The 21,678-nt window shown below is 41.3% G+C and overlaps 1 long non-coding RNA gene across 1 annotated transcript; it reads left to right on the top strand.

Moving 5' to 3' along the window:
• On the top strand, nucleotides 1–19,916 carry LOC121815414. The gene is made up of 5 exons (XR_006055066.1): nucleotides 1–133; nucleotides 643–705; nucleotides 16,588–16,623; nucleotides 17,041–17,103; nucleotides 18,601–19,916. It is a non-coding gene; the product is annotated as an uncharacterized LOC121815414 (long non-coding RNA).
• Nucleotides 19,917–21,678: the final 1,762 nt, after the last annotated feature.

Raw genomic sequence — 21,678 nt, 5'->3', positions numbered from 1 at the left:
GATAAAGACACCGATGGCGATAAAGAGACCGATGGCGATGAAGAGACTGGAAATATCAATGAAGGAAGCCCCGCCCACGATGAAAACAAAGGTCAAGAAACTGGTACCAACGACAATACAGAGGGGAAGAAAGGTATGTACAAGAGAGCAGTTTGGCTGTGTGTTTTATCCATTCGCATCAAAACCTCTGAGATACTCAGTGTTGATGATAAAAATGATTTCTGATGATGATGATTTCCTTGTTTTTCTGTTGTTTCTTAAATTACAGTTTAATATCCGCAGGGTATTAGGCAGGAAGATATGAATAAATCAGTTCAGTTCATGAAACGTAGTATAGTAAAATAACTAAAAACTAAAATAACTAAATGGAAAAACAGATTTTAAGATTTTTTTTCTTTTTATCAGTAATGTAATGTTACAGTACAGAGCTGGTAATAAATGCACAAACGTCTCAGCTGTACAGACAGAAGAAACAGACCCAAGTGAGGAGGTCTTGGATCTAAACTGGATGCAGACCGAGCCTCACGGAGCTGCTCTAACTGAAGACTAGACAGGCTGAGCTGGGTTTTTTTGCAGGCCAATGAAGACTCTTGTGTCATGTTAGAGTAGTGTAGTGTAACATCTGCTTCTTTTCCTTAACAGAGGAAGTGCAGGCTCCTCAAATGGAAGTAAATGTTGTGGAAAATCCTGACGACAATATGGAAGGTAAGATCTGATTTTTTGGATTTGATTTGTATGAATGTGCTTTTCTGGTCCAGTGTGATGCACTTGTATACTTGCATACTGAATTTGTATTTTTGTTGGTCTGTTAGTAGCACTAGTTTATACTTGGAATCAGTTTCTGCCCACCTGAAACATCAATCAGTATAGAAAGTTACGACTGCAGGGAACCACAAGTGGCCAAACACATCTCCAGCAGCCATGATGGTGATGCTGAGAACAGCCAGCATCACATTACAGCATATTCTAAAGTTATCAGTGACTATTATGACTGTCGGCATTGTTCTTTACTTGGCAGATTTTCTCTGAACTGATCATTTCAGTCATAAAAATGACTGTATTTAGCTGTCAGCTTGGTGAAGACGGCGACAAACCGTCTATTTCTCACTTTGATTAGCTGGTATCGCTTTGAGCAACTGCAGCCACTCCAATAATCAGGCTTGCTCTGCAGACTAATGGTATCAGCATATTTATCCCCATACCTTGCATAGCAATGATGCTGTGTATCATAATTGTTGCATGCTAAATCACAGCCTTTGGTTTTTACTACTACTAAAAACGTACTATTTAACTCGTAATGCAATAGTGCTCTTATTTTCTCCTAGCAGAGTCTGGTATGGAGTAACATTTTAAAGCTTCTGATTTGTGTAATAGATAGCTTAACGTAGCAAGAAGCTAGGATTAGAAGAGACTTTGCAGGAGAGTCTTGTGTCAACAAATCCTTTGAAAAGTGTTGAGTCTATATCCAGGGCCTTGCATGGCTTATTGCTTTGTCCTATAAACCAACACTGATGTCCCAAACAACTGAAAAACAGATCAATGGGCTAAACCATTGGGTTATTTGTACTTCATCAGTGTGAGCATGGGCACTCTAGTTTATTTGTGGTCATCCATATACCCTCCTGCTGCTAGGATGGCTAGGCTCAGGTAGAGCAGGTCATCTACTGATCAGAAGGTTGGTGCTTCAGTCCCTGGCTTCTCCAGTGTACATGCCAAAGCACCTTTGGGCTCATTAATTAAAGTGTGAATGACACAAATAAAGCATGTGTAGGAAAAAAAAGTACTTGTTATAGAAAAGCGCACGATCTAACCAGACTATCTAAGAGTAAGGAGTATATACTAATCCACAGATGGAACTTTTTAAGAAAACAAATGTATATTTTATAGTACTTTAAGCTCTATATATGTGTACTTATTTAAAATATTTTCATGTGCAGTAAGAAAGTGTATTAAGGCTAGATGTAAAATAAAGGATTGTTATGTCAAGTATTCAGACATTGTTGTTGTTAACCAGAATGAAACCACTAAGTATGCTTTACTATAGAAGAAAACAATCTCTTAAAGTAATCTGCTGAAATTGTACTTTATAGTTACTTTGTTGCCATCTCTTCTTTAGCAAAGTTTCCATATATGTAGCCGTTATTTATTAAACTTCTTGAAGCCATTCACTTACGGGCTTCTCTCAGCATAGGCAGTTTGTTTCTGCACAAATAGATTATCTGTCTTTGTTACCACATTTTTCTCTGGCTTCTCACTGAGTAATTCTTTTAAGAAGTTAAGGCTAAAGTTTGGAACCCCAGCCACCCCACTTCTACTAACACAAAGGTCTCAGTCACTCTCTTGCCTCTATTTCACTTTCTCCTTGACTGACATTCAATTAATTTAGGGTGAGAGTGAACATTCCTGATAGATCTGTCTCAGATAGCCTTCTCCGTTCTCCCTGAAAGCCAGTGAAATATAGCCTTCAAACTCTACAGGATTTTCTTCAGTGGAAAGCTTCACTCCACCCTGTTGACTGCCTCTTGCCTGAGCCCGCTACTGTCTGTCACCGTCTAGGCTTCCATAGGCTACATACTGCGTGGTGGCACAGTCGGGCGGTAAACAGTGGTGCCACTCCTGATTGCAGGCAGATTGCATTTGGTATAGATGAGCAGCAGCCTTGGACGGAGTGCAAACCCAAATAGTCTGAGATATTGAATATCATGCAGACCAACACAGCTTGGCTTAGCCATGCGTAACCAGCTATTCACAAGACAAGACCAAATGATTCCAGAGCAAATAACCTTTTATTAAACATAAGTGTAATCAGGCTGCCTGCTCATGGCTGTAAAGGTTAAATCTGCTTCACTGAAAGAGGTAACATAATAGTTCATAATGATGGGACGAATGCATGAGAAATCAAACAATTTGAGGATATAATATGAGGTTGCTGCACATATACACACATATATCTGTATGTGAAGCCTGTGTGTGTGCACACAGGGATCTTCTGAGCTTCCATGTGTGACCTTCTGCTGGATTTTCAACACTGACATGACATTATATATCCACTCTGTACATTAGGTTCCTCTTCATGTTACTTATTGATTGCTTCTGTCAAAACATCAGGCAGTAACTGAAAGCACAACGTACCTCGGTTAAGTTTTGTAACAGATTTGTGCATTTCTAAAGTACATAAATACCTTTGAAGATTATCTTGCCATTCAGTCAAACAGACGTTACATCTATCATATCTTATATTTGCCTCATTTCCCCAAGAAAGGACTTATGTGTCTTATTTAACTTTTAATCTTTGATAAGCTGAATTATTTTTCCTTACTTTTCAAACTGCCTATAACTAGTTAACAACTTATGCTGGTTGCCTGGCTTTCCAATGCAGCCTTTCTTTGCAAGACTACATCTCCCAAATTATTCACAGACAACTTTTATTTTCGTATCCCTCCTTCCCTCAATGGGTTGTTGTCCTCCATAGTGTTCGTCCAGTAGCAGCATGGATTCTGGTCCGCGCCACTCTGTCGCTCTGAGTTTGACATTGTTGTGTGTTGCATTGCAAGTGCAACAAAAAGCCCTTCTAAATCTTTGAGTGGCCAGAGCGTATGGGCTGAAACTGATTGGAAATCGCTCCCAAATGTATCTTGGATCCAAACTGCAAGAATGTTGTCTGTTGTCCAGACTTTCTAAATCCATTCTGGATAAAGTCTGAACGTGCCATAAAATGGATTTGGGCTGGCAGTCTGTGCAATCCTGGGTAACTTGGCTGCATGCACTAATCTCAAATGTGTATCCGTAGGATCAAAATCATTGGAATATGGTTAATTATATATATATACATGTGTTTTTTACCAGTGATCTTGCCTTGCCATTTCCCATTATGTGCCCTCTTAGTGTAAGCTAACATTACCAATTCAATCATCTCCAAAAGTCTGTTTTTACAAGAATTTGCCATATCTGACTTACCTCCCCGCCTGCCAGGAAGACTGACAGTAGCAAAAATACACCTTTACTTGCACTTCAAAGACCAAAGGCACTTGTAAACAAGCATCTGGCTTTGGGCTCGGTGCGTGTGTGTATGTGCGTTTGAGTTTGTGATTGAAAAACAAAAAGAAACAGAGAGGTAATTACCACGAATCCCATAAAAATGCATGAAAACTGATGGCCACCGAGCTACATTGTTTAATATTTCTTCCCCAAATGTATTACAAAATCTTTTTTTTAAACAATTCTTAGCTCCATGTATCTGGTTGTTAATTGCGTGAATTTTTTAAACACTTTATAACCTGCGTAGTAATCCTATAATTTCAAAACATTGACTGGATTCGTACGCCGTGTTGAGCTTAACTAGTGCTTTAAAGCATTGCAAATTAAAACTCTAAACTTCAGTCTGAACATTAACGAGTTAAGATGAAACCATGGTTGCCAATTTGCTATCAGTATCCAAGATTAAAGATAACTCGGATGCCCCTAATCACAAAATCAAGGGAAAAAATCAGTTGAGAAAGGAAGACTCGTTGGCTCTTGTTGAGTAAAGCTTTCTAATTTGTTGCTGGGATAATTGTTCCGTTGTGTACATCATTTTATTGACCACAGAGCAGGATTTGCAGTAACTGTAGCAGACATCAAAGAGCTACACTGTTCCTGAGGTTGTGGATGCATCCTTATTTAAAAATTACCCACTTGGTATTTTCTAGTCTTTTAAACATTCATACCAGGAGGCCACGCTGATTAACCTCATAATGAGCAGGTTACAATATTCATATTATTATTCACATTGAAGGATTCATTACAGACAGACTGTGTATGTCTCTACAATTTTCTTAAAAGGCCATCCTGTTTTCCACTTGCACATTTATATCTGTGGTCTCCCAGTTGCCAACAACGTTGGTTGACACCCCGTAGCTCTCACGTAGCTCAATATTACACATATGGAAGTGTGTATCACAGCTAAGCATGTCAGTCCCAGAAGAATCACACTAAATATTGCAAAGCTGAATAAAACAGTTTTGTGTTGTTCGTTTTCACTGTCGTCATCTTTGTAACTTGTTAATGTAATAATTTATTCAGTGAGTCAGGTTTTATCACTTCGTATTACCAACTACGTCCATCTCGTGTTTATCTTTCTCGCCTGTTTGTATACTGTAAATATGTTGCTCGGTTCAAGTATTTAGTCCTCCTGTTCTTAACTATATATCTATATCTGTCTGACCTCAATGCAACTTTATAAGCATCTAAAAGCAATAACTGAAGTGAAGATTATATTATGGGTTTTGATCTTGAGTATCTGTGCGAGGAAGAGATATATATGGAGGAAGGCACAGTAATATATATGTATATCTACACACACATCATCTTGCACGAGAAATACGATTCTTTGCCTGATAGGAGAAATGCTATAAAGGCTCCACATACTGAATCAAAGCCTAAGCAGCCTATATTTATGAATATTCATAACACACTTTAGAATGAAAATCGGGGGCTAGATTGTTATTGTGTTTGGAGGATCTGTTCAGCAAGCCTTGTTCTGGTGACTTGTGAGAGTGGGCACCCGCTTCAGTGAGCTCCTGGAACACTCATAAATTAAAATAAGACTCTTTGCCTAAAGCTAGGAATAAATAAATCTGAATTGTGAGCAGAGATTGTTTTTCCTTCATGCAGCATGATTTTCCTACAGTAGTCGATAGCTATTGTCTTAGCTCCAAAGGTAAGATTTAATGGCTGCAAAGGTTCAATGACACTGAATAAACAGCAGCTCGTCCATAATTTCTTATCAGGTTTTTAGCTGGCTTTACCTACGAGGAGCTTTTACATGTTTTAGATTGCAAATGTTTTATTTATTTTTGTGCTCTCTGATGATATTTATTGTTACGTGCTTGTCAATTTAGTATGTGAGCATTAGACTTACAATTTTGCTCAATATATTCCTTGAAAACATTGCTCAGGAAACCTTGCAATTAAGGAAGCCAGAATCTTCTATATGTAAGTGATCCTAAAATTTTCCTACCTTTGATTAAGCTGGCCTCTGGCAGAGGCTGAACAGGGTTGAAAGGAGCTCCTTGACTATGGAAGGAGGCTACTTTAGCGGGGTGGCTGGGTGCAGACCAGACGAACAAATAAGGGACAGACTGTAATGGGATACTAAAGCCAAGCAGAAGGAAGCTTGCAGGGGAGACAGAAAGACATACCCAGCAGGTTATCACAAACATTTTAACCTCAACACAGCAGAGACAAGGCCCCATTACAAAAATATAGAGCTTACATCCCCCCTGCTCCTCTGTCCCTTTTTTCTTTGATTCCTTTTCACTGCTCAGACTTGTTCTGTTGTTTAAAGCATCACAACAACTAAAGAAAACACAACTTCATCATAATTATCCAAGTTTTCACTTGTTATTTGAATGCCTTCATGTCACAAACTGCAAGCACCAAATGCGTATTTTTTTTCCCGCTGCCCTGGTGGCCGGGATGTTTTGAACATGCCGTATTGATGGCCGTGACTGCTTTATTTAACACTGTGGCTTCGCCACAACCACTCACAGCTTACTGTATGCGATGTTATGATCAAAAAGCCCAGCTGCATCCACGAGTACCATATGGTGCCCAAGAACATGCACACAATCCAGCTCTCGCCACTTCACAAACAATAACAAAAAAAAGTTTCAAATAGAGGCTCAAAAAAATCCCCTTCTAACAACCGTCTGGAGAATTGGTTGCATTTTCTTGTTAGGAAGGTTTATTTGGGGGGATATTATTGATTTCTATGTATTTTACTTCCTTATTGTAGCAGCTTGAGTGGTAGAGACCAACAACAAGCCTAAATGGTTCTTCTGAGTCCAACGCACTCGGAGACTCGAAGTTCCAGTGAATTTATCCCACAGTTACTAGTATACTCCACTTAGAGTTTGATGTCGCTTTGCATTTATGGTCCTTTGTCTACAAAAGCAAAAAAGCTTTACTTAATTGGTTGTATTGCACCCCTTTGTCTTGGTCTTTTGTGAACAGTGGGATACTGGTGATGTAAACCTAATTTTGGAGCGCAGCGCAGCCTTTCCTGTGGCTAAGGGTTGTCAGCACACAATTAACTTTTGGCATAACATTGTATACTGTAACACTGTGTGGCTCCTAGGGGAGCAGGCTGCCACTAAATGAAGATACTAGGCTAAACTTATATTTTATAGCCTTTTATACCGACTGTGAAAGTTCAGTATGAGCAGCTTTACCAGTCACATGCTGTGGCATTGTTTCTGAGTACCGAGTGGTCACATTAATTCAGCTTTTCTCCTTATTATTAAAATCAGTTTGACTCCTGCTTTTGATGTACTTTGGCAATTTTGGGTTACTCTGTATCAAATAAACATAACAGAGATAAAAACACAAACGTTTCTGAAGCTTCATCGTGAAATCCCCACTGAAAAAGTGTAGCATGTTCATATCCAGTTCATTTAGACCGATAATGAAACCAGCAGTTAACTTCGTCTTTAAGCTGCTCACACACAGTTCGCATCGCTGTGAAGTTGACGACTGGTCAATTCGGATGTTCCAGGATCTGGTTGCCTAGGTTACCCTCAACAATATTCTTTTCTCTCATTGGTAGTTGGTTTAACTTTGCTTCAAAGTTGACAAAAGTTTATCTTGGGCCCGCCCACTTCCCATCACCAGCAGTTATTTCACCCACAGTCACTTGATGTTGTGGAATTTTATTCAGTTTCTGTGGACCCTGGTCACCACGTTACTGTGACGCTTCCAGTGTGGATGTAGCTTTTAGAATTTCACAACATAGTTCTGCCGTTCTCTCCTTTAGTCAACAACATACATAGAAAGAGAGGTATATAGAAAAGCACGCAGAGAGGTATACTACCAAGGAAGTTCAACACAGCCAGAATTTTGTTGCAATAGCTGGTTTGACAAAACCTAAAACCCTGAGATAACAGGTAATACAACGGTGGTTACAGCACCTGTGTGCACTAGCATGCAAATATCATACAAAAATTATTCATATTGCAGTCTCTTCTCCTCTAGAGGGATTGTCAGCTGAAAAAAGGGTGCTAAAAATCTACAATGAACACAAAAATAAAGAACAATGAAATGCAACAGTGTTAGAAATAACATGAGAGATTAATGCTGCAGAAATCTGGTGATTTAACATACAGAGAAGTTAAATTTACATTTTTATTCAAGTTTACTATTTTACGGCTGAGTTTATTTGTAAGGTGATGGCTTCACATTAGAGTCTGAAACTTTAAACTGCAATCATTTAAACATGAAATTAAATCGCTTTAGTTTGTCAGCAGAAATTTATTTCATTGATGGAACAGGTGTTGATGTGTGCTCTGTGCTCTGGTAGCTGCATATCCAGGAGTTTAAAAGAGACTTAACAGCATATTAGAATCCACTAAAGTAACATTTAGACATTTTCAGGATCAACACCTGGAGACTCACAAGACAATGCAAGAGTCACAGAATCGATGTTGCACTTAAAACGTGCTGTAAGTAAAAGAATCGGTGAGATTTTGAACATAACCTCCTGACCAGGCAATGTGTTCAGTACGAGTTACCATGGCGATTTAGCCAGGTTAAGGAGAGCTACTGTGGCGCTTCTGACTTGAAGCTCGCTCCACGTAGCTTGTTAACTCTTTCGCGTCGTTTCATAGCACAACCCTCTAGTCAGAATCGTAATGCCAACACAGAAGCATCTTAAACCTTCTTTCTAATGACCGATAGGCAGCGACTCCTCTGGCTGCAAAAAAAAAGTATACATATACGGGAAAACATCCCTCCTGCTCCTTTTATCCGTGACCTCAGTAAACACTTTCCTGTCAAGGCTGAGGATACAGCCGTCTTACAGTGGCACTGAGAGCTTTGAATGCACTGCAACTCCACAAACACAGAGAAATAAACAAACCATCTTCACTAATGTGACAGCCCATTGCGCATCATTTATGCTGCAAAGTGTGAAAAGCGAACCACATACTGGAACGTGCTGCAAATATACAGAAAAACTGTTAGTAGCAACCAAAAAAAGCACTGTTGTCGAGAGGCACTAAAAACTGATGAACATGGCTAGGTACAGGCTTGATGTTGCCATGGTGACACATGAAACAACTGACTCGACTACCTAGCAGTGTGCAGCTAAATATTCTGTATTTGAACACCTAAACAGTTCATATATTTCCCACATAGCAGCCTGGATCATTTTGCATTGTGGAGAAACACAGAACGCTGGTCATTTAGTTGGAGATGGAGAGCAGCACACACTGTCTACAGTGTCCATTACGTTGGTCACCTCTGGCCCAGAAGCTGGCTTCAAAGAGAGGGGGCCTCATCCAACAGGCTACACTTTTTCTCTTCTTCTTTGAAGCTCCTCTTTTGATCAGTTCTCTTATCCCGTCCCCACCCACTGTTTGGTTCACAAAAACGGCAAATGAATCAACTCTCAGCAGAGAGAGAATTTGTCAGCCAGAAGAGAGGCAACAAATGTGTTTTTGAAATGTCTGGAACATATTTTAGTCACAGTCACCGAGACACGCGTATTATAAAATACACACAGACACAAAAGACGCTGTTTGAGTGATGATGAGTGATCTCTGTATGGGTTCCCTGTCTCCTGGAGGGGGAGAGGAAGACTTGATGGGAGACTTGATGTCTACAGTTTTTATAGAATATAATGAACTGATTTACTGAAAATTTAAATATTCATTAGCTGCAGTCCAACATTATACTATATACAACATCAGCCCAATATTGTCTTCTATTGTCAAGCTCAGTTCTGATGCTCATGTGCCAATTTTTGGCGCTTTAGTTGGGCGGGCAGGGTCCACATGGGCACCCTGACTGTTCTACGGCTATGCAGTCTAACACACAACCAGCTGTGATGCACTTTATTTTTAAACTTTTCATCAGTTTGAACTACAGTAGCTCGTCTGTTTGGACCACATGGCCATTTCTGACCAATGACCACGTCAGTGGTTCACCACTGTAATTTCTTTGGACCAGTTTTGATAGATACTGATTACTGCAGTTTAGGAGACGCTCTGACCCAGTCGTCTGGCCATCACAGTCTGGCTCTAGTCAGACTCACTCATACCCTAACGCTCACCCATTTTTCCTGCTTCTACCACATCAACTCTGAGAACAAAATGTTCGCTTGCTTCATTAGTTTCAACTTCAGTACCATACAGTTTTTTGCCGTCGTGCTATGTCATTAAAATGTATCACTGAAAATATATCTGCAGAGAAAGAGGGTGAACAGCTTCATCCTTTATCATGATGTCTCCGTTACGTCCACGTCCACTGCTGAAATATACGTGGTGCTTTTAATGAGGTTCGCCAATCAAGCTGCTCCTTTTCTGACCTTTCGGTGATAAACAGCTGCTCTGCCCGGGCTTCTGTTTTCTCTGCAGTCTAGACAAGCACTTTGATTATATTGACCAGTCCAATCCATAAGGAAAACCTTGAGCTGCCCAGAAGAGGCATCACTTCATAACTGCAAGTCAATGCATAACTGCAAAGACGGCAAAACACACACACACACACACACCCGGGCCATCCTCTGCAAACATGCCTCTTCCACACCTCGCTCAGACGTGACGTGTCCCATTTTAATGTATCACAGGGGTTAGCCGGATCACCTAGCGCCGGATTCATCTCTCCCCCTGCAAGACCGTCTGTGTCTTGATATAGTAAACCACAATAGGTATTGAAAACAGCAGCGGGCATCTACCTGCAGCAGGCCCTTTAGCAGCACAGGGAGAGTCTAAAGATTATGTAAAGTAATTCAGTGAGTGATGAGAGAGGAGCAGGCCACCACTGACAGCAGGTTTAGCAGGTATGTAGGTCACACAGGGGGAGGCCTTTTTTGCATTTTTCCCTTCCGTGTCTATTTTTGTGTTGTCTCCCTCTCTTACTTCTTTACTTAATCAGTTATTCACTTATTCCTTTCATCTCTTTGCATCACAGTGTTCTGGCTCTTTTTTAAAAAAATCCACTCTGTTGTCTTCTGACAGACGGTGGTGACTTTCTCGCACTACCTTGGACGAAATGGGTAATAGAAAAAGACTAAAAAGAGAGATTAAGGAGAGACTTTGCCAATGGAGACAACATTTTTACTGGCTTTTGTGTTTCCTTCAAACCCTTTGCATTATCAAAGGATTGCCACTGGTCATTTTTGTAGCATATCTGAACCCCCTTCTTCTCTTGCCATTGCTGGCTGCCTTTTAATCATCTTCACTTCTCCCCGAGTAGTAGCTTAACCCCAAAGCAGATGGTGTCCTGTTCTCTTTTCACTCATTCGGAGTACTTTGTGTTTTCTCATCTTGTCAAGCATGGCCCAGGCCTCTGTAATGAGTTTGGGCCTTTTCAGTCTGTTTAGAGGACCCTGACACAACTCTGAGCCGCCCCACCGCAGCCACCACTACAAGGTTACCCAAACCCGCAGGGGAGCACAATGCTACTTAGTGTCCACAACCCCTTGGCCTTTTCTTGGGGAGAAGAAAGGCAGAATATTAATGAAGACTCTTGGCTTTTCAGGAGGATAGCAGTAGAGAGGGGCGGTCAGTGTTTACTGAACAGGCTTGTTTTCATCTCCCTAGCCCGCAGGTCACAGCTCAATGCTCTTTAATTGGCTCAGATTGTCAGACAGTGTTCCATCTCGTAGAAGAGAAGACTCTAGCTATCAAATGCTGCCTCCAGCACCACCACCACCCCCTACTGCCTCCCTTTACAAAACCCCCTCCTCTTTTTACTGCTTTGAGAGTGGCAGCTCATGCAGCTAAGCTATTTCCACAAGCATGTACTACAAACTTAAAATTAACATATGAAAATGGGTTGCTTTCCACATTTACCAGCTCATTAGTTCTTTTGGTTGGGCACTTGTTGAGCTCCACCCATTCTTGTTTTGCCTGAGCAGGGATGTCTTTAATTATCTTTGCAGTAGGCATATCAGACCCAAAGCTATTAGCCCATGCAAAGTTCAATGAGGGACTCTTTGATACTTGTTAAATATACATAACCCAGGACAGACCAGGCCCGAGTCCCCCGTAGACCACCCAGTTTAAATAATTTTCCTCTCATCCCCCTGAAAAGAATAGAGCACCAACAGATACTGGCATCGACCTTGACATTTTCCTTCTTTTTTCTCTCAAGATAACGTGCCATTGAACAAGCCGTGGCCCTCCAACTGCATCACAAAAGCTCCAAACAACAGACTGAACTCAGGCAAAATAGAAGTACTTAATGCACTCGGTGCAAGACGTCGCGCATTCTCTAGTGAACCGTTCATGTGCTGATGGCTTTCAGTTGTTCCTAGACTGATATCGCCATGGCTCATGTTCATTGTTAGAGTGGAAGCAGCTGGACACCTGTGTGATCTGCTTGGGATCAAAGCTCCGAGATGTTTTCAGACACAACAGACCAGCCTGCCATGCCATGCTTTAAGGATCAAATGAACAGAAGAAATTCTCCTAAGGGAACTGACACTGTAGAGCGCAGACACTTCTACACCTCGATCGATTTTTTTTCTTTTCTCTTTCATTTTTTTTTTTAACTGCTCAAGATGACGAGATTAAAAAAAGACTGTGAGATGTCCTGTGGCTAAAGGACAAAGGGAACCTCCTGTTCTGCTCACGGCTCCTGTCTGGAACATTAAACAGAGACGGTTCCCATGCTGCTATGTGGGTGACCCATGGGGACTGCCTCCCTTGCGAGCCGGCTGAGTTGGAATGACAAGACCATTAAAAGTTGCGTAAAAGCAGAAATGCTGGTGGTCATGACAAACACCATTTAACAATGATGAGTACACTTATCACACAAAAGCTACAGCTAATCAAAAATCCGTCTCCTATTCAAACATTGTTTTCACATTTTAACTCGCCGCTGCTGCAGTTCAAACACACTTCCTGTCGTCGCTGAATATTGTGCTGCGGTATACTAATGCTGACCAACAAAACGCTAACTACCGCTTGTCTAATAAATGAATGGAAGGTGGGGGGATGTAATTTTCTGCTTGTCTGCATGCGAGGGTGACTTATGCCCAACTCTCTTCCTTCCTCTCCCTTCTCTCATGTGTGGAAATGTGAGCGCATGCAGTTTTCCTCCTTCTTGATGGTTTTCTCTCCAGGATGTTTTTAACTGAACTTCTAAAAGGCTGAAATGACAGAAAAAAATGTTAAAGAACTTAAAAGTTAGTTAACGTTTGAAATGTTTCTGATATTCCGGGTGACCTCTGCCCATCTCTAAATTAGTCCGGCTTGATCTCCGTCTCCTTCGTCTTCACCAAAACACGATGATATCATGACCGATAATAACTGATTACAGTTCAAATATGTGGAATCAGATCAAAAACCCTTTTGGAAAATCTCATTACCAGTCACCTCATCCAAGTTTGCCGGTCTCAGTGAAGTCGAGTCTCTCTTTTGCACGCCCTCACTCATAAATTTGGGGTCGCTCATCTGTTGGGATGGCAGATTTTGTCACCTAATGTAAAGTCTTTCATGCATAATTGATCAGTAATTCCAGTTATGACAGCAAATCTGAAAACTGCTGTGCTGATTAAAGAAGCAGTGCATTTGTCTAGTTTGGTGTCTGGGATTAGAAAAAAAACACAAGAGATGTCAGTGTGTTGTAATAAAAACATCATAAAACATAAAACATACTAAAATTATGGATTTCATTATCTTTACCCGTAAGATTGGAGCATAACTGGCAGAAATCTTTGGCTTCTATAAGTTGTGAAATCTTTACATTTTAAGATTTGTTCATGCGTTGTTGCAAAAATGAACTAAATTTGCTAACAAGCTGACAGACAGACAGTAAATAAGGTTATAGAAGTATTTGAATTATTCCTATGATAATGTTATCGTGAATGAGCCTCGTGGCCGTGATCGTTCGAAAGTAAAAATCTGATCTCTCGCAGCCCTGAAGTGTTCTGCTTTCTTCACAAAACAACACAAAGTGGCTTTTAGTAGAGCTGAAAGAGAATTAAGAGACCTTGTTGCGCAAGTGTACGAGAGGACAAGCACATTAGAATCTCTGTTTTACGAAAACGATGCCTCGCAGGTCCTCAACTGGCAATTTTAATAAATGGCAGCAGCAAAACACCAGTCTCGGTGTCAAAATTGAAAAGGCGACTCCTGCGTCCTGGCCTTCAAGCCAGCGTACAAAGAAAAAGACCAATTTCCTCCTACAACAAGACAATGACCCAAAGCGCAGCTCCAAGCTATGCACGAAGAATTTCGAGTGGAAGAAGTCAGCTGATAAGCAATCAGCAGAGAGGCCAGCACAGTCACCAGCTCTCAATTATTTTGCCCTCTTTCTGTAGACTCACATTAACCCATGTACATACAAATTCTGTAACCAGGGCTGAATGCTCGTAATTTACATACCAGCATGGAGGCTGGGGGTCACCATCAAGGACCCCTCAAGTCCTTGGTATTAAAAAACATTGCTGTAAGCTGTCCACTTTCCCCGCTGAGGGAGTAGTCAATTCACTCTGTTTTTCTTCTATTTTTCTTATCTGCCCTCTGTGGACTGTGCTTCTCCTTCACCAGAGGCCCATTTTTCTTCTCCCCCCCCCAAAAAAAATCTTGTTTATGTGTTTACCACAGCACCCTCTGATGCTCCTCTAAATGATAGCCCTTTCACTGTCAGCACACAGAAGTCAAATTAGAGAACGAGAGAAACCAATGCTGCTGTTCCCTCCGAGCTTCAGTCAGAAAGAAGCTGAAGCCACAATCAACTGAAAATCTGAACTTTTTTTTCCTTCGTTTTGATCAGTGTTGGGTATCGAAAGGGGAGGAGGATGCTACCCTAGCTCCAAGACCGTGTTGTTACCTAGGAGAGAACAAAAAAGGAGCATCTGGAATGAGGCCGCTGCTTCAGTGAGCTCCTGCTGCTACGCGTAGACATGCTAAGCTAGTTCATGCGACGGAGGCTGTATTCCTGTGTCGGGCACATTTCCCATGTCTCGCCATCAGCTTTAATGCACATAGAGATTATGTGGAAAAGCGTTAATGAACGGCATATCATTTGATGCGTATGCATAATTAATTACTTCACTATTGATGCCATACGGGTAACACATCCAAAACACATCTGGCACAATGTGCGTGTCATGCTTCCTGTCAGTTTAGTCTATTACAGCAGGAAAATCTGCTTCTTTGATTAATTTATAATAAGCCAGAAGACATTAAAGGGAAATTCTGGGTTATTTAGAGCTGCTTTCCTTTTCTGGTTATTTTTCATCTGGATGAGTCATTTTGGTTGGTTCTGATAGCGTTTTACTTAAAGTCACGTCTGGGATCTGGGGACAGGCTGGCAAAAAATTCAAATTAAGTTTTAAATAAGTTCATTTAAGCCAGATAATTTAAACCAATTACTACTTGGAGGAGACAAAAAACAGTTTGAAGCGCACTTGTCGCACTGCTGGCAAGCACAAACGAATCAAGATTTGTAGTCTACATATGGTGCGTGCGTTACTATTTTCCCACATCAATTATGCTCCTAAGTATAATTACGTTATTACTGATAGAAATCACAGGCATTGTGCCAAAGCAATAAAAAATAACATCCAAGTTATAAATAACCAGAAGATAAAAAGGACATAATATAATTCCAAGGCCGTTTCCATGCCACAGATCAAACGGTAAAAGAAAGCAGGGGGATATTGTTGTTGCTTCATCCTTCCTGCTTTTCTGCAGTCCTTGAGTCCCGGTGGTGTCTTGGAGAGGAGAAATTTATCCCAATATGTTGCAACAGATTAAATCAGTTTTATACTGAAGAAGCAGTATAATGGATTTTCTACACAGCTGACAGAGTCCTAGTGAGACAGCCAGCGAGGGAAAGCTATTGTGCAATGCACAAACTTTCATCTCGCTTTGAGGACCTTAGATACCTGCAATTACAACCGTGAGTGTATAATGACCTCAACCGCAGCCTTGTTCCTCTGAACATACAGAACACCGGAGCAGCCTTAGACTCCATGGTTGCCTCTATCATCCCGAAGCAGTTGTATTTGTTTACATTATCACCAGACTGCCTGGGGAGTGTGGTTATTTTTATGGTCTGCTTTGTTTGGTTGATTGCTGTTGCGAAAGGGGGAAGCGGGGAGGTTTGCTCTGGGAGTGACTACGAAGGAGTTGTGCGACTACAGAGGTAACGGGGAGGATAGACGGGGAGAGGGAAGCGTGTAGAGGAGGGTTGGGGGCGTCTGTGTGTGTGTGGTGGGTGGATGTTGGGGGGGTCTCAAGCTGCCTTATGGGAACGGTGGTTTGTAATTAATTTTGAATGCATCTCTCTCCCTTCTCAGATTTTGTTTTGTTCCGTTTTGAAGTGTTGCACTTCAGGAAGGCGCTGAAATTCCAGGCTTGAGAGTTGAAGCATCAGGATAAATCGAAATGTTTGCTCATGAAATCCTGGACTGGTTCCAGGATGATTGACTCTGTTGGTTATAAAGCATTTTGACAAAAGCACAAAGAGTCGCTGAATAATCCTGCATAATGGCTGCGTTTACCCAAACTTGAGTCTGTTTAACCGTATCTGCGTGCACGAATCGACTTTTAGAATAGCTAACATGTGCGTATTTGTGTGTTCCCCATGTTACAGATTCTCAGACGAACGACACTGGCACCAGCAGTGGAGGTGAGCCGAGATTATGCGTTTTCAGAGTAGAGACTCCCTAACAGCCTGACAGCCACATCCCTTCCTCAATTTCTTCCCTTTTTTCACAACACAGTACATATTAGCCTTTGATTATATAAAAGATGCATTTAAATTTTAGAGCTGGGAAGCTGCAGACAGCATCAGAAGTCGGTTTTTTAATGAATTCACATATAAAAAAATCATTATGAGATGTTCGCATAATCTTCAGTCCTGATCTGAAGCCGTCTCTCTTAGCTCCACTGTAACTACAAACCGAACTCAGGCTCACATGCTTGGCGAGGCAGCGCTTGTTTAGGTATATTGATGCTTCTTGGCACAGAAAAGTGGGAAGGGCTGCCTGATTTTCATGGCCTCTTGTAATATTTCCCCGCTCTCCTTTCTTTTACTTCCTTCTAGGAGAGACGAACGATCCTGTCGAGGACTCGGAACAAGCTGATTCAACTCTAACTCAGTCCAAAGGTAAAAGCTTGAAAGAAGCACTCACACCCGCTTACTGGCTCACACTGATGTCACACACATCTCTATAAGTGGATTCTTATTAGTGGCCACAGCTGCTGAATTAAAATTCACTTCTTTTCGAGAATCCTCCGCTGCGCACAGCCAAGTGTTACCCAGCTTCACCCTACTTGTCTCCATTCCCCCTCCCCGTCTGTCTCCATCTCCTTGTCTCTGTAGGGGCAGGCAGCCGGCAGTACGTGTTCCTTCAGGGCCAAATGCATTTGTAAATCCTCTGTACCCATTTCAGGTCTGCAACTATAACCCTGATATTTTAGTATATGCGCGTCGGCACGTCTTTGGAGATTGAGTATGATGAATTACCTGCACCCTCAACTATTGGACATTTAATAAATCAAGTGTGCAAAGCATATTGTTTTAACATGCAGCCAAAACAGACTGTAGGGGTAATAATAATGCCAATAAATCATATCTGATAAGGATACTACACTGGTGTTATCCTCAGGTCTTCGTTGAGATTTAGGCTAATAAGACAGCATATAATTTGAATGTAGTCATCTATGGAGGGTGCTATTAATTTCTGTGAACACGCTTGTTCTCTGTGTGGGTCCAAAGAAGCGATGAGCCAAAAAAGAAAAAAATGGCTTTCGGATTTGGGCGTCGTATAGTTTCCAGGTAGAAAAAATTCATTTAAGCAACTGCTACGAACAGATTGTTGGGGTTGAATAAATAGGACAGGGAAGCAGCATATGAAATAACTTGGCAGAGGTAGGTGGGTTGGTGTAGAAAGGAGAGAGCTTAAACAATGCCAGACAAAGCAGCCAGGAAAAGGGGGAAAAAAGCCTGTTGCTGGACAACCGAGTGCATCAGGGTGGGACTGTGTGCGAGGGAGATGGTTAGTTCATAGTGTGCCGTTAAAATTAGCCAGAGTACAACATCAAAACTTACTGTATGACATTTTTAGAGCAAAGTTGATGTGTTGTTTTATCTTCAAACACAAAAATCACGTCATTTGCGGTGAAATGGGAACAGAGGAACCGGATCTGCCTCGATGTCTCTGTCTGCCGCACACAATTTTTCGAGCATCACTGAGCTGGATTTTGACGAAGCTTTGAGTTGTTTATAAAGTACGTGTCATCCCTGTTTACTGGCATTTACAGATTAGTGCTTTTGTTTCATTTGACTTGTATTTATGTACTCCTTTACAGTCTAATGCAATCCACAGCCAGAAATCTTGAACTCTTTTCACAATAAAGACAACATTTGACGACCTCCCCTTTACCCTTAATAATGATGATCAGTATATATCAATAAAGACGTGGTTTGATGACCAACAGTTTTTGGGTTTTTCCCACTAACCTCTGATGATGCTGATGCTGATTCTGATTACGCCAAAAAAAAAAAAAAACGTTCAGTTTAGAAAAGAGCTTCAAGGGTTGCTCCTAGTACGCCTCCAAGACAGAGTGTTGAGGAAATGTCTTGTCATTTGTTTCCATCCAGGCACTGAGAAGAAAGACTGACCAGCTGAAGGGAAGACAATCAGCCTCATCTGACAGCCAGCAAACTGTGCGAAGGCCACACTGGTGTCAGCCTGGCCCATGTCAGTATGGGCTCTGACACTGGCCCAGGAAAACCAGTTACTCACAAGATGCTCACATTCCCAAGTTTACTTACCCTCCCCTCTCTTGGTTAAACTATTCATCCCTGAAATATGTATGTACTATATGTATATGTATGTACAAAACCTTACTTATAGGACTTGAACATATCAACCAGAAAAGATGAGCCATACCTCACTGTGTGTTAGAGTCATACATCATTCTGCCCGAAGGGTGCAATGAGATAAACCAGGTTCAAGTCTTGCTATTTGATAAACCCACTGTGAGAGCATGGCGAAGCTGTCATTGGACAACAGCCACAGCTCCTACATGTTGACACTCCCGGCTGGGTGATGCTAAACATCAACCATCCTTTTTAGTTTTTACTGACGCCACCAGTACAGTCACGATGGCGCTCGGTAGTGGGACGACAGCCTGCATTTGTAATCTGCTTTGGAGTGCGACACACTGACACCTGCCACGTCTCCTCACACACCGCCGCAGCTTCGATTTCCATTCTTTAGTCAGATCGGCCAATGCCCCGATTCGCGTTGCGGTCTGTGAGGCGACGTGCCGCTTGCCAGGCCTTTCATCTGAACATCACTAATCAAGTCTCATCTCCGCTGCTGCCGTGACTGCAGCTTTACTCATTTTAACCAGGAAACTGTTCATTAACGCCCGTGCACATAAACGAGGATGTGAGTGTCTTTTCAACAAATCGATTTGAGTCTTCTTTTTAATTTCCCCTCCCTCCCCTTTCCTTTTTCTTTGCCATTTCCAGTGCATGCCAGGAAATTGCTTTGAACTTCACCTACATAAACAAGAATTGCAGTCTTCTTCGCTTTCGCTTGTCTTCTTACCAGATTGTCTATAATTGTATCGAATGAATCTGCCTTATTTCATATCAAATTACAAAAAAACCATCACAATCACAGACCTGAGGAGGAGATGTATGAGTTCTTGGTTGTGTATTGCTTGCAGATGATTTGTATTTTTAAGTACATGTAATGGCTAACACCTGTTTTTTCTTTCTTTCTTTAATTTTTAAAAAAGGGGTTTTGCTTTGTTTCAAATGTTGGTATGAGTCATTAATTATTTTCAGTGGTGCCATACTAAAGATCAGAGAAATTACAGTTCTTAGAAATGATGCCTTCATACTTTGATGTTTGCTTTGCTAAATTATAACACAAAAAACAACTAATAAAATTTAAGGTGGAAGCAATGGGTCAGCTTTTAATGTACCTTGTTTTGTGTCTTGATTCGTTGCCATCGTCATGACAGCAGCGTATGTTTTATTTTATTCTAATAGCGACCAGCACAGTCGGTTTCCTCTCAGCTGTGTGTGAAATTCAACAACTGTAACAGAGCAATCAGTCGTGTGTCTCTGGGCAGTCAGAAACAATTAGTCTGTCCTTTTGATCTCCTGCATGCTCACTCCCTGGCCCTCTGGCTCTCCCTTGTATCAAACGAGACAAGATATCTGGCAGAACCTCTAACCCCAGAGCCCTCCCACCCTCTGAGAAACGCCTGAGACCTCACAAAAAGCTTGTTACCACAGTCTCAGTCTCAACTTATCAAAGAAGCTCTTATCTGCAACAAAACCAGCACGTATATAAACAATTAGTCGCTGTGGCCACAATTCAAAACCTGAAAGTGGCTACACAGCACCTTATACTTAAACTCACCTTTATTTGAATCTCTGCTGCACACTTAACGCAAAATCACGTGACTGCCTGACACATACAATGCTGCAATGAGGAAAAAAATACATGCACACAATAAAACACAGACTTCAACTACAGTACAGGAATGTGCAGACATTTGATGGTCTTCAGATGGTATTGCATGGTAGCTCAAAATCTGATGGTACTTGTCATAGTTCCATCATGTTGACACAGTCTCCAACACGACTGGTTGAAATGCAGCCTCAAACAAAGCGTCCACTGTGTGTAGACACTCACTGCTGTATCTCTCTGCTGACCTCCTTCATACTTTTTGACAATGAACTGAACCAAAACGTATACATTTGGATTTTTCACTCCATAACACCTGTTGCCACTGATTTTCAGTCCAGTTATTGTGTTACTTAGCATACCTCAGCCTTTTCTCCCTGCTTCCCTTCCTTATGAATGGCTTCTCGACAGCCACTGAGGCCGTTTCTGATGAAGCTTCAGTAAACAGCAAATGGATCAGATGAAGTGCCAGATGCATCTGTCACGTCTTTGGTGGATTTCTCCTGATTTCTTAAGGATGCGATTTTTGGATGCTGTTCATCAGCTATAGATACATTTTTAAAGGCTGTTGCTTCTTTTGTCCTCCACTTGTCCAGTTTCCTTATTTTTTATTTAGTATGCTTAGATCTGCCAGGTTTTCAGCTAATAGCGCCTTGGGAATCACCTTGCGTTACAAAAATACTATATTATGCTTGTCAAACTGTGTTATGTTTGGCATTTTTCATAGATTCAACTAAGAAATGAGAACTAATTCTTTTCTTGACAGGCTGGTGTTAAAGTGCCTAAAGATACAATTGCAAATTGGTTCTTTGCTAAGTTGTCTATTATATGTGGACACAGCACAGGTTCAGCACTTGAGTTAGGAGCCTTTTTATTCTTGAATGATTCATTTGTTAGTGTTAAGTGGATTTAAAATAAAAAAAATAAAAACAATTCCTGGGAAAATCGTCTGGTACAAGGACTGGAATGGAAGTGAGTGGCAAAAGCAGCCAAAAGAAAGCCTGGAGAACTATCTCTCAATACCACTTTAAACATTACAAGAAGGTCCGGCTACTTGGAAGAAGAATACAAAGCAATGAGGGGTGGCTGAAGACTTTTGCACAGTACTTTTTGTCCAATTTGAATCAAATTTGCTGACTTAATGACACCCCACATATTAAAAGTTAATGTGTGACATCACCCACTGGTGTGTGTGGACCTGCATGTTGAAGCTTTTTGGACCCAGAAGTGAGCACATTTAGAAGAGA

Source organism: Haplochromis burtoni, unplaced genomic scaffold (genome assembly GCF_018398535.1).
Source record: "Haplochromis burtoni strain Fernald_Lab_line unplaced genomic scaffold, NCSU_Asbu1 Contig_207, whole genome shotgun sequence".
NCBI lineage: Eukaryota > Metazoa > Chordata > Actinopteri > Cichliformes > Cichlidae > Haplochromis > Haplochromis burtoni.
The sequence above is the reverse complement of the archived record's forward strand: the minus strand, read 5'-3'. Positions and strand labels throughout refer to the sequence as shown.